Source organism: Sorex fumeus, unplaced genomic scaffold (genome assembly GCF_029834395.1).
Source record: "Sorex fumeus unplaced genomic scaffold, SorFum_2.1 ptg000122l, whole genome shotgun sequence".
Classification (NCBI taxonomy): Eukaryota; Metazoa; Chordata; class Mammalia; order Eulipotyphla; family Soricidae; genus Sorex; species Sorex fumeus.
Window position 1 is genome coordinate 697,504 of NW_026606179.1, and position 13,311 is coordinate 710,814.

The 13,311-nt window shown below is 43.2% G+C and overlaps 1 protein-coding gene and 1 non-coding gene across 2 annotated transcripts in view; both read left to right on the plus strand.

The window, feature by feature from the left end:
- GXYLT2 (glucoside xylosyltransferase 2) overlaps nt 1-13,311 on the plus strand; it is an 81,856-nt gene that overhangs the window by 38,514 nt on the left and 30,031 nt on the right. The window lies entirely within an intron of this gene.
- On the plus strand, nt 5,406-5,544 carry LOC130044585 (small nucleolar RNA SNORA29). Its single transcript, XR_008795438.1, has one exon. It is a non-coding gene; the product is annotated as a small nucleolar RNA SNORA29 (small nucleolar RNA).

Below are 13,311 nucleotides of genomic sequence, written 5' to 3' on the forward strand. Positions count from 1 at the left end.
TGGACCCATGACAGCTAACCAAAATAGAGAGGACACACCAGGGCACGACCTTGTGGACAGTAGACTTGCCACAGTCAATTAATGATGACTGTGATGGTTACTTGGAGAAGGATTGAGAACTAGCCTGGGGAATAGTTCTCATGATTGGCTGATTCTAAGAGTTGGAAGGGGAGGAGGAAATAAATATTTCAACCAGGTTTCTAGTCTAAGTTACTGTTACGTATAGTCTGTTTGAAATTGTCAATATTCAATTATTTATAGACCTACACAAAAGGCCGTTTTAGATGGTTCTACCTATTAATGAATGGTGTTGCTATTATGAGACAGGAAAGACCAGGAAAGTTCACGTTTAGCAAGGGGTGGGGAGATGAATTTAATTGGGTCACATTTTGATGATTGTGGTTTCTGGGAAATACATATACAGGGAGCCTTATTACGTCTTTGAAATCTTCAGTGACAAATAGCACTTTGGACATTTTCTACACAAAACCTGTAAGAAGAACAGGGTGGACAGTTAGTGCTGATTTGCTGTCAAAGTTCACTCGCTCATTCAATAGCTTCTTTTTTTCACAATCCATAGACCTATATACATGTTGTGAAATGGAACTTTAATGCATAAAAAAAAATGGAGCTAAAGAGAAGAAGGTCTCCTTTTGGCAGAAATGTGTCTGGACTCCACAGTAGGTTACTGTCGCCGGGCCACCCCAGGGGGGAAAGGGTGCTGTCCCTCCGTCTGCTTCCCCTCGGTGGGTGCCATCCTCCAGAGGCCATTGGACAGTAGGACTTGGGCCCGCAGTGACGAAATTTGTTGGGCCTCACGGGATGGGGGTGGAGCCGTTTCTGTCCTCCCTGTCCCAACAAGACCCCAAGTCATCGTCCACAAACAGCCTCTCTGTCTCCTAATCAAGCTGCTTAACAGCCATGATCCCAGAGACTCAGAAACAAATCTCGAAACCCAATGGCTTTTGGCAGAAATGCATCGAACCCCACAGTAGGTTACTGTTGCCAGGCCACCCCAGGGGGGAAAGGGTGATCAAGCTGGTTCCTGATCAAGCTGCTTAATGGCCATGGTCCCAGAGACTCAGTAGCAAACCTTGGAACCCAGCAGATTTTGGCAGAAATCCCTCCAGATTTAAGTGTTAAAATTTCGGAATTTCAAAATCACGCGACCACTACTGCAGCCATGCAACATCATATGTTATTCATAATCAGCAATAGAAAACAAATTGTCTACTGTTGCCTTTTCAGCAGATCTGAATGTTGGGGTAAAATCTCAAATAATAATGGTGGATCGGGTGTCAAAATATTGAATGTGATCAAAGTAGAGAGAGAGAGAGAGAGAGAGAGAGTAATGTGGAAATCATCTGCCCCACAGGTAGGGGGAGGGTGTGGGATAGGGGTATACTGGGGTTTTTGGTGAGAGAATGGGCACTGGTGAAGGTATGACTGTTTCATTGTATGACCAAGACTTAAGCCCGAAAGCTTTGTAACTGCTCTCACGGTGATTCAGTAAATAAAATTATAAAAAATAAAAAAAAAAGAGAGAAGAAGGTCTCAGGACTGGAGTGATAGCACAGCGGGTAGGGTGTTTGCCTTGCACACAGCCGACCTGGGTTCAATTCCCAGCATACCATATGATCCCCCGAGCACCAGCAGGAGTTATTCCTGAGTGCATGAGCCAGGAGTAAACCCTGTGCATCACTGGGTGTGACCCAAAAAAGAAAAAAAAAAGAGAAGACGGTCTCAACACAAAAATCTCGAGGGTAGAGGTGTGAATAAATAAACAAGTGCCACAGCCAGGAATGTGTGCCAGCCCTCAGTCACCACGGTGGCAGCAACAGCAATGATGGGAGAAGGGAGGGGGGTGGAAATTAAAATAAATAAAAAATAAATACATATCAATAGGAGATGTTACTGGGCCCGCTCGAGCAAATCGACGATCAACGGGAGGGCCTTTACCTTTACCTTACCTTATCAATAGCAGTTTTCACACATGACATTTTGAATCCTCAATGAGCTATATTAGTCTTAGGGGTCATTTAAAATAGATCTCAATGGTACGTTCCCTAAATTTCATCTCTATAAAACCAAATCAGGTATGCTGCTGATGTGCAAAGCAAAAATGATGTTCCAAAAAAAATCATAAGATGTAAATGGGCTGGAGCAATAGCACAGTGGTAGGACGTTTGCCTTGAGCACAGCCAGCCCAGCCGAGCTGGGTTCAATTCCTCCGCCCCTTTCAGAGAGCCCAGCAAGCTACCAAGAGTATCTCGCCCGCATGGCAAAGCCTGGCAAGCTACCCGTAACCTATTCAATATGCCAAACACAGTAACAGTAACAGGATGTAAATATTTCAGCAGGTGGTTTATCAATTGACGAAGACATCCAGTTTTGCCCATTTTCTAAGGAAGTGTGCTCTGCTCCAAACTTACCAAAGAAATCCTATTCTCATATGAGATTTTACTATCAGAATAAACTTTTTTCTTTTTTTTTTCAGAATAAACTTTTAAAAACCTAATAAAATCAGGAGTCAGAAATGACAGTTCAGCAGATAGGCCATTTACCTTGCGTATGTCTGACCAGGATTCGATCCCCATCATCCTATATGGTCTCCCAAGCACCACCAAGAGTAATTCCTGAGTGCAGAGCCAAGAATAACCCTTGAACATTGCCAACTATGGCCCAAAAACAAAAACAAAAAAAAAAATCCTAATAAAATCAGAGTCCAAGTGCTTGCAATCCAAGCATATCAAATTCTCAGGTGCAATTAGTGGAATTCAGACCCCATCAATTCATAATTTACAAAGTCTTATAAAATCAATGGATCTTATAAAATCAATGGATGTTTACTTCTCAACATCTGTGAATGTAGAAAAGAAGACCATTAGTAGTGCAGAGCAAATTGCAAGTGGCTTGATTAAGTTCTCTAAGACTCGTGGCTGGAGCGATAGGACAGTGGGTAGGGTATGTGCCTTGCACGCAGCCGACCTGGGTTCAATTCCCAGCATCTCATATGGTCCCCCAAGCACCGCCAGGAGTAATTCCTGAGTGCAGGGCCAGGAGTAACCCCTGAGTATCTCCAGCTGTGACTCAAAAAGAAAAAAAAAGTTCTCTAAGATGCAGTTGATTCAGAAATGTAAATATTTCAGACAGAAATCCCTGGATGCCAAATCTTTAGACAATTAGTATCCCACAGAATGGTGATATGAGACAGGGTAAGGCTCTCCAGGCCTCACCCAGGGACATTTTGTTGCTGTTGTTGCTTGGTTAGGTTTTTATATCTTTGAGTGACACCTAACAGTGCTCAGGCTTTTTCCTGGATCTGTGCTCAGAGATCACTCCTGGTAGTGCTCCTGGACCATATGCAATATCCCAAGCACTGGACCTAAGTCAGCTGTGTGCAAAGCAAGCCTCTCACCTGCTGTGCTATTTCTCTGACCTCTCCCCCAGGGATGTTTTTAGTCAAGTTTTAGTAAGTTCCACAATTGAATGTCTGTTTTAAAAAATTTATTTCCAGAACTTGCCATAAGTATCCTTATTCAAGAGAAAAAGATTGTCAAGAGAGGGGATAAAATTGCTTATGGACTTGAACACCACATTTGTCAAGAGCATTTTCTGACTATTCCCAACAAATATGTACTAGCAATTTTTCAAAGGAGTACTATTCAAAATGCACAAAAATATTCTCGATTTTGTGTATTACACAAAATATTATTTTCTTCCATTCCACCTATAATTTATTAAAGAGCTCTATAACTCATTCCAATATTTGGAAATGTGTGATTACCAGAGATGGCCTAATGAGTTTACTGTTGACTAATAGCACAGGGAGGAATACCAAACTTACAGAAAGATTTTGTACTCAAAATCAGGTCTCTGTGTGAATATTAATTTTATTTTTCATAATAACATTTACATCAAGTTTTCTTTGGAAACACCCCTGCTGGAACCAGCACATACTGCCAGGAGTATAGGAATATATTAAACATTCTTGGTAAAAGGCACTTCAGTTAAAATCACCATAAATTATATGTTCTATTAACTACCAAAGAACCATACATTACTGAAATGAGATTAACTACCAAAAAGATCACATGACCCTGGCAGGGCAGGAGTGATGACATAGTGGGTAGGGTGCCTACCTTGCATATAGCGGACCTGGGTTTGATCCCTGGCACCCCATATGGTCTCCTGAGCCCTGAACCACTGGGTGTGGCCCCAAAATTCAAAAATGAAAAAGGGAAAGAAAAAAGAAAATTACTGTGGCTACTAAGTTTGTTGAAAAAGCTTTCCACTTGTGCTTACCGTTTATTCACTATTACTCACTACCATTTGGGGCTGGAGCGATAGCACAGCGGTAGGGCGTTTGCCTTGCACACAGCCAACATGGCCGACCCGAGTTTGATTCCTCCGCCCCTCTTGAAGAGCCTGGCAAGCTACTGAGAGTATCTCGCCCACACGGCAAAGCCTGGCAAGCTCCCTGTGACGTATTTGATATGCCAAACACAGTAACAGCAAGTCTCACAATTTGTTGTGAGATGTTACTGGTGCCCGCTCGAGCAAATCGATGAACAACGGGAGGACAGTGACAGTGCTACTCACTACCATTTATACACTATTAAAGAGATTAGTTATAACTCTTAGTTACATTTAATAGAATGAAATTACTTAAATTCAATTATAATTACTTAAGCAAAGCAAGAAGTTTGCTGGCATATCTGACTGCAAAGTATAGGACACACCCCAAACTAAGCTGGGTCCACAGGTTTCCACAGTATCACCAGAACTCCAACTGTCACTTTCTCAGATTTGCAAGGCTTACTCCATGAGCATGATAATTCTTTAAGTAGCCTGAGACTCACATTCAAGAAGCTTAGCTACCATAGCACAAAAGGTACAGACTCAGTAGGATGGCAGCTTCTAATGTGAGGGCATCAGGGGCTCTGTGGATTTACTCCTGAGTGAAACAAGCACAACTGCTGAAAATTATTTCTCAACCAATTGTTTAGAGTCTCTGGAAAATGTCCGAAGGGCCTAAGTAAGTGAAGAAAGAGATTCCTCATTCAAGAAAATCTACTCAAAGTTGGTCAGAAAGAATGAGACTTTGATATTTGAACCATGACCTACACCCACCCTCTGTCCTTTCAGCAGGATGCAAATTGAACTCCAGACAGTTTGGGAGGACAAAGCGATCCTATGCCCACAGCTCCCTGTTGAGGAAGACAGGCGTTTCCTTGGAAGAGGCAGGCATTTTTCATCTCATCTGTTACAGAACTTAAATGCCAAGCAACTGTGGCAAATGGGTCAGGGACGTCATGAAGAGGAAGCTAGTACCTGTGGAGAGCAATGAGCTCAGTGATAGACTACTTCATTTGGGAGGGAAAAAGACAATTAAGTTTCCCTTCCTTCCCATCTGACTACTGCTTTTTCTCCTAGTAGGAGAAAATACTGGCTATGCTTGTGGGATAGAGTAAAATTGCCATGATCTGCAGAGGCAGGATTTCTTTGTGTTCTTCTCCTAATGAAATGGCTGAACAGAAGAAAAACAGAAATTTCCTTCTTGCATCAGAGCCAAATTCAAAGAATGGCCTGAAAAACTGCCTCTGTGGGTGGCTTTAATGAATTAATTGGATCACACTGAATCAAGCTGATCAAATCAAGCTATCAAGATACTAAATAATAGGGAGGGCTCGCTACCCAGAGTTCCTGCCATATGTTATCTAAGTCATCCTATAATATATCATCAAGTGCATATGAACTATCTAAATTTGCAACAAAATGTCATGTCACACAGGAAGCTAGTACCTGTGGAGAGCACTGAGCTCAGTGATAGATTACTTCATTTGTAAGGGAAAAAGACAATTAAGCTTTTATTTTTTGTTTTTGTTAAACTTTATTTTATTTTTTTATTATTTTTTTAAATTTTTTTGCTTTTTGGGTCATACCCGGCGATGCTCAGGGATTACTCCTGGTTCATGCACTCAGGAATTACTCCTGGGGGACCATATGGGATGCTGGGAATCAAACCTGGGTCAGCCATGTTGGCTGCGTGCAAGGTAAACGCCCTACCCGCTGTGCTACCGCTCCAGCTCCTAAACTTTATTTTAAAATGTTATTTTAGGAGGCCAGAGCATTAGTGCAGTGGGAAGGATGCTTGCCTTGCATGCTGCCAACCCAGGTTGCATTCCTGGCGCCCTGCGAGTTTCCTTTGAGCCCACCAGGAGAAATTCCTGAATGCAGAGCCAGGAGTTTTCTCTGAGCATCATCACTGCATGTCCCCCTCAAAAAAAATTATTTTATGCACCATGGCTTACAAAACTATATTTTTTGTTTGTTTTTGGTTTGGGGCGATACTTGGCTGTGCACATGAAAGACTCCTCGCGGTCTTGGGGTACCAGGGATTGAATCCTAGTCAGCCACATGCAAGGCAGACAGCATACCTGCTAGACTATCTCTCCATCCCCACAGAACTGTTAGGTTTTAGGTTTCTTACCTAAAACATTTCAGTATCACAATCTCCAGGATGTCCATTTCCCACCACCATCATTCCCTTTGCCCTCCAACTTGGTAAACTTCCTTCTGAAGACCAGTTCCTTTGGACATTTGCTATTCCCCTACTATGATTCCTTATATCCCATATATGAGATCCTTCTTTATCTGTCCCTCTCCTGACTAAGGAGACTTCACTCAGTGTGATACTCTCCACGTCCATCCACACAGCAGAAAATTGCATGATTCCATGTTTTCTTATAGCTGAGTAGTTTTCCATTGTGTATATTTCTTATACATTTTCTTTATCCAGTTATCTGTTCTTGGATATTTAGACTATTTTAGGATTTTGGCTCTTGGAATAGTGCCAAAATGGTGCAATGAACATAGGATTCAGAAGCACCGTTTTGTTTTTTTTAAGTTGACTGAGATTCTGTGGTTTACAGTACTATTAATCATGATTCCTAAAAATAAATCACTGTATCACTGTTACTGTCCTCCCGTTGTTCATCGCTTTGCTCGAGCAGGCCCAGTAATGTCTCCATTGTGAGACTTGTTACTATATTTGGCATATTGAATACGCCACAGGGAGCTTGCCAGGCTTTGCCGTGCGGGCGAGGTACTCTCAGTAGGCTGTCTGAGAGAGGTGGAGGAATTGAACCCAGCTCGGCCAGGCTGGAGGCACACAAGGTAAATGCCCTACTGCAGTGCTATGGCTGGATAGCAGGTAGGGCATTTGCCTTGCACACGGCCGACTCGGGTTTGATTCCTCCATCCCTCTCGGAGACCCTGGCAAGCTATGGAGAGTATCCCGCCCGCACTGCAGAGCATGGCAAGCTCCTCGTGGTGTGGCGTATTCGATATGCAAAAAACAGCAACAATAAGTAAATAAATAATGGTTTCTCATGCACATAATTCTAACACCACCCTCCTCATCAGTGTATCCACTCCCATCCCCCAAGGTCCTCAATGCCTCTCCCCCTGCCACCAGCCTAATGGTGTTGACCAATTATCTCATTATGTTGTCAAAGGCATACATTGCCTGTGAAATATAAACTGCACATGAAGAGGCCCAAAGTCAGATTTAGTAGGAAAATAGTTCAAAATTATCTTATAAATGCTTAAGCAACAAAGAAAACCATATTAAAAAGACAGAAGGTGGGGCTAGAGTGATAGTACAGCAGGTAGGGTGTTTGCCTTGCCTATGGCCAACCCTAGTTTGATCCCCAGCCACATAGCCAGCCCTAGTTTGATACCCGGCACCTCATCTGGTCTCCCTGGCACTGACAGGACTAACCTCTGAGTGCAGAGCCAAGAGTAAGCACTGAATACTGGCAAGTGTAGCCCAAAAATCAAGAAAGGAAAGAAGGAAAGAAGGAAAGGAAGAGGGAAGGAAGGAAGGAAGGGAGGGAGGAAGAGAAAGATAAAGGCTATGAGTGATGACAGTGCCTCATAAAGTAGGGAACACTGTAAAAAAAGATAAAAATTACATATACAGGCTGACAGCTGAAAGGGTCCCCTGAGCAGCATGAATGCAACCCCGCAACTCCTGAGCACTGCCAGATGGGGCCTCCCCAAAACAAATAAAAAGACTATAAAGCGGGGCAGATAGCTTAAAAAGTTACATATAAAACGATAGAGGCAAATGGATGTTCTGGAGTTGAAATTTACAACTGAAATAAAAAAAATATCCTTAAATGATTCACAGTAGATAGGAACCAAAAGAAGAATCAACAAACTTGAAGATAAAACTATGAAGAGAGAAAAAAAAAACAAAAAACAAACAAACAGAACTATGAAGAGCTCCACATATCATTTACATTTCCTGCCCGGAGGGATCCAGAAGCAAAAAAGACAGTAGTAAACTCTAAGCACAGCCAGGTGTGGCCCTCCCCAAAAACAAACATTTTTTTTAAAATTTAAAAATAGAACAGTTCCCAAGATTACTGCAAATACTTGACAATCCAGCAAAACAACTTTCATTTTCTTTTCTTATATGAAACAATAATTTAATGAAAATAAATAGTAATGTTTATTGTTTAGAATTTATTATTACATGAAGAGTTAGGATTACAAATATCAGGTAGGAAAAAGCAAATAATAAAAATTCTGGGATTTTTAAGTCATGGGGTATGTTTTTAAGTCATTCCCCATGATGCTCAAGGGTTGCTCCTGGTTCTACACTCAGTAATCACTCCTAGGATAATCTCCTGTATTGGCCACAAGCAAGACAAGCACCTTGCCTGCTGTACTATGTATGTCTTCAGTACCTGGGATTTGTATTTTAATGGAGTATACCACTTCTGTGATGGAATAAATTTACATTGTCTTAACACTTAGCAAAACCTTTTTTTTTTCTTTTTGGGTCACACCCGGCAGTGCTCAGGGGTTACTCCTAGCTTTGCACTCAGGAATTACTCCTGGCAGTAATCAGGGGACCATATGGGATGCTGGGAATTGAACCCGGGTCGGCCGCGTGCAAGGCAAACACTCTACCCGCTGTGCTATCTCTCTAGCCCCATCAAAACCATTTTAAAGTGAAAGCGAAATACTGGCAGATGTCCCTACAGACAGTACTAAAGGAAGTCCTTTAGCTGAAATTAATGATCCATTTACTTAAGGTCACATTCCAAAAATAAGAGCGCAGCAGGTAAGGACATTTGCCTTGTACACAGCTGACATGGGTTCGGTCCCCAGCATCTCACATAATTCCCCATGCACCACCAGGAGTAATTCCTGAGTGCAGAGCCAGGAGTAAGCCCTAAGCATTGCCAGGTGTGACACAAAAAGCAGTAATAATAATAATAATAAGGTAAAGGTAAAGGCCCTCCCGTTGATCGTCGATTTGCTCGAGCGGGCCCAGTAACGTCTCCATTGGAGACTTTGTTGTTACTGTGTTTGGCATATCGAATACTCTCGGTAGCTTGCCGGTCTCTCCAAGAGGGGCGGAGGAATCGAACTCGGGTTGGCCATGTTGGCCGCTTGAAAGGCAAACGCCCTACCGCTGTGCTATCGCTCCAGTCCACCAAGTTCGTACTAAGCGCACTAAGTTCGGCATCAATAATAATAATAGTAAGGATAATTATGTGACAGGCATAAGTGCATATTTCTTGCCCTTTAGTCACTTAATTGATTTACAACAATGCATAAAACAATACATATTTAACTATTTTGAGGCTCTAAGGTAGAAGGTTGGAGTGGAGAAAGTTGCATAAGAAAGCGAGAGATAGTACAACCAGTAGGGCATTTGCCTTGCATGCAGCCGACGAGGTTTGATCCCCAGCACCCGGTTTGGTCCCCCGAGTACACTAGGAGTGATTCCTGAGTGCAGACCCAGGAGTAAGCCCTGAGCATCACTGAGTGTAGCCCCCAAACCAAAAACATTAAAAGAAGAAGAAAAAAGAAAGTAACATCAATGAGGGTCATGGAAAAGGTCCTTGTGAGTTTGGTGGAGGTTTGGGATAATGTATGCACAAAAAGTATGACTAACAGTATTGTATCCCAAAATTTTAAGAAAAAAATATGCACACACACACATATATAAAATTTTTGTGTTAATTAAACCACATTCCCGTCTAAACCACTGGTGGTACAAGCCAGCATCATTGTTAAAATATGTGACCAAGTGGTGAAGCACAGGCCTTGCATGTTCCAGGTCCCAGGTTCAGTATCCGGCACTGCACGTCTCTCCAGCACTGCCAGGTGTAGCCCTGCTGGTCCCAACTACCTGTCAGGCTGCACTGCTGGAAGATTCCAGGATTGGAAAGGGCACCCACCTCCAAACACCACTGGACGTGACCCCTATGAAAAACAATGTTTGAGCACTGTAGCATCTCCCAAAGAGAACTGCACCAGCATGTCTGTGATCCCCAGTTAAATAAAATAACAGAATAAAATGTGACCGTCGTGGTCAGGAAATACAAACCCCAGCAAGCAGGAGTACGGGTGCAGTAGTGGCTCCTGGGGAACATTGCGCCCAGAGTGTGTGTGAGCACCTCAGCAGAGAGCCACCCACGGGCTCCTCTCCAGGACACCCCATTCTTATTGATGTACTTGTTTGATTTTGCTTTCTCTTTCTTTCCTTCTTTTCTTTTCTTTCTTTTTTCTTTCTCTCTTTTTTCTCTTTTCCCCCTGCATCAACTCTTTCTCTCTTTTTTCTTACTTCCTTTCTCTTCCATCCTTTCTCCCTCCCTCCTTATCTTCCTTCGTTCCTTCCTTCCTTCCTTCCTCTTTCTCTTTCTCTCCTTTTCTCCCCCTTTTTTCTTTCTCTCTTTTCATTTCTCTTTCTTCCCCCTTCTTTCTCTCTTTCTCTCCTTCCTTTGTTCCCTCCTCTCTTTCTCTTTCCCTCCCTCCCCCTTTCTCTTTCTCTCCCTTCTTCCTTTTTCTCTTTATTTCCTTCTTCCTTCCGTTCTTTCTTCCTTCCTTCCCTCCTTCCCTCCTTCCTTCCTTCTTTCTTTCTTCCTTTCTTTCTTCCTTTCTTCCTTTCTCTCTCTCTTTCTATTGAGCACCAGACTCAACAGTGCTCAGGATTTACTCCTGGCTATGTGTTTAGGGATCACCCCTGGAAGTGCTCAAGGGACCATAATGTGGAACCAGGGATCCAACCAGCATTAGCCACATACCAGACAAGTGCTTTACCTGCTGTGTTGCCTGTAGCTGGGTTATTGACTATTATGTTGACTTAAGTTATGCCTTCCTTGTTGATAAAAAGCAAGGAAACAGCTTTATAGGTGTAGCTTTTTCATTTATCATGTCCCTGTCTCTTAGGGAAGGACAGCCAGCATCCAGGCACATCTTACAGAAATGGACCAGGAGCTTGCCTTGCATGCGGCCAACCAACTTCAATCCCCGGCATCCCATCTGGTCCCCCAAGCACTGTCAGAAATAATTTCTTAGGACGGAGCCAGAAGTAACTCCTGAACATTGCCAGGTGTGGCAATAACAGGAAGAGATAGACAGAGACAGACAAAAAGAGAGAAATGAACTGAGCATGTATATGGCCCTAGGTTTGTAAAAAAAAAATTAGAAAGAGAGAGGGAAAGGAGAAATGGCAGAAATTTTAAAGATGTTACACGGCAAAGCCTGGCAAGCTCCCCGTGACGTATTTGATATGCCAAACACAATAACAACAAAGTCTCACGATGGAGACATTACTGGACCCGCTCGAGCAAATCGATGAACAATGGTAGGACAGTGATAGTGATTACTCTTATAAAAATGTCTAGCCTTGAACCTAGCACACTCTCAGTGTCATTTGGATTTGGGACTAAAGCAAGGGAAATCCCTCTTTGAATGACATCCCAGTTGAGTGCAGACCTGTAATTCCTTGGGACCCTCATGATTCTGTTTTCAGTCAGTTAATAGTAGTGAAGCAGTTTTTGGAGAGGTCCCAGCTAAGAAACGAGTCCATTTGAAATGACATTGTCACGACTCACAGGAAACATCAGCTAACAAGGGAAGAGTGTGTGCTTGCTGGCTAGGGTTGCAACACCTGATAACAGAAGAAGAGATCCAGAAGGGATGGAGGCAGCTGGAAGATCTGAGAGCCGTTATCTCAGGACTCACTGAGGAACCAGAGGCTCTGAGTAATGCGAGGAGACCGGGACACACCCTTGCGCACAGCAGTCAGCCACACAGATGAGCGGGCCAGATCAAAGATCAAATACCAGTTTGGTGAACCAGAATTTTTGGAGAACATTCCTGAACAAAATCATCATTGAGTTGCCCAGTTGAGAGGCAAGTCTGAATCTTGCTCACACAGAAATGAAGGAAAACTGATGAAAAGGGCTGGACATGTAACACAGTGGTAGAACCTTCCTTGTGTGCGTGAGTTCCATCCCCAACCCAGAGCAGAAAAGAATAAAATAAGTAAGAGCTGGAGGACTAGGACTGATGGTTAGGTGCTTTCCTGGTATGAGGCCAACTCGAGTTCAATCCCCAGCATCCCATATTGGAGCACTGCCAAGAGTGATCCCTGAGTGCAGAGCCAGGAGTGAGCTCTGAGCACAGTTGGGTGTGGTTCAAAAGCAAAATAGAACAAGCAAAAAATCAATAAACTGATGACGAGTCTACTCCATCAAGGTGGCCAGGTCCTCAGTTCGTGGTTCTTTGTTAAACCTGCACCAAACCGAATATGTAAACTGTATGTAATTCCACAAGAGGGCACAATAGGCACAAATAAATAGACACACTTGGCTTTTTCTCCTTTGACATCCCTTGGTAAGCTAGTAATTTACTTAATAACCTCAAGATCTTAGAAAGTTAAAGTTATTGATCACTACTTAATCAAGTACTTAGTACAAGTTCCAATGGTAGCTTTAAAACATTGGAAACTAGTGCCAGACAGGAACTCCAAAGACCGGAACACATGCTTGCATGGGGGAGGTCCGGGTTCAGTCCTCAGCATCCTCAGCATCACGTGCTTCCTGGAAAACTGCTGGGAATGACCACTGAGCAGAGCCAGGAGTGGCCCCTGAGCACCTCTGGATGTGGCCTCAAGACTGAAGAAACAAAAGGCCAGAAAGATAGCTCAGCAGACTGGAGGACGTGCTTTGCCCTTCGGAGGCCTGGGTTGGATCCTTCACACCCCTTGGTCCCCTGAACTTAGAGCCAGAAGGGGCTCCTGAGCACTGAGCTAGGAGTTCCCTCTAAGCACTTTCCAGTGTGGCCCAAACACCCCAACCATGAAAGCATTTGACTGTGTGTATAGCCTCATTGCTGTGCATCACTATGGTCATTTGCCGAGCCCTATTATGTTCTGGTCCTGAGAGTATGGACAAGACACCTGAATTCTCTGCTTAAAGCCCTGAATCCAATCCTCTC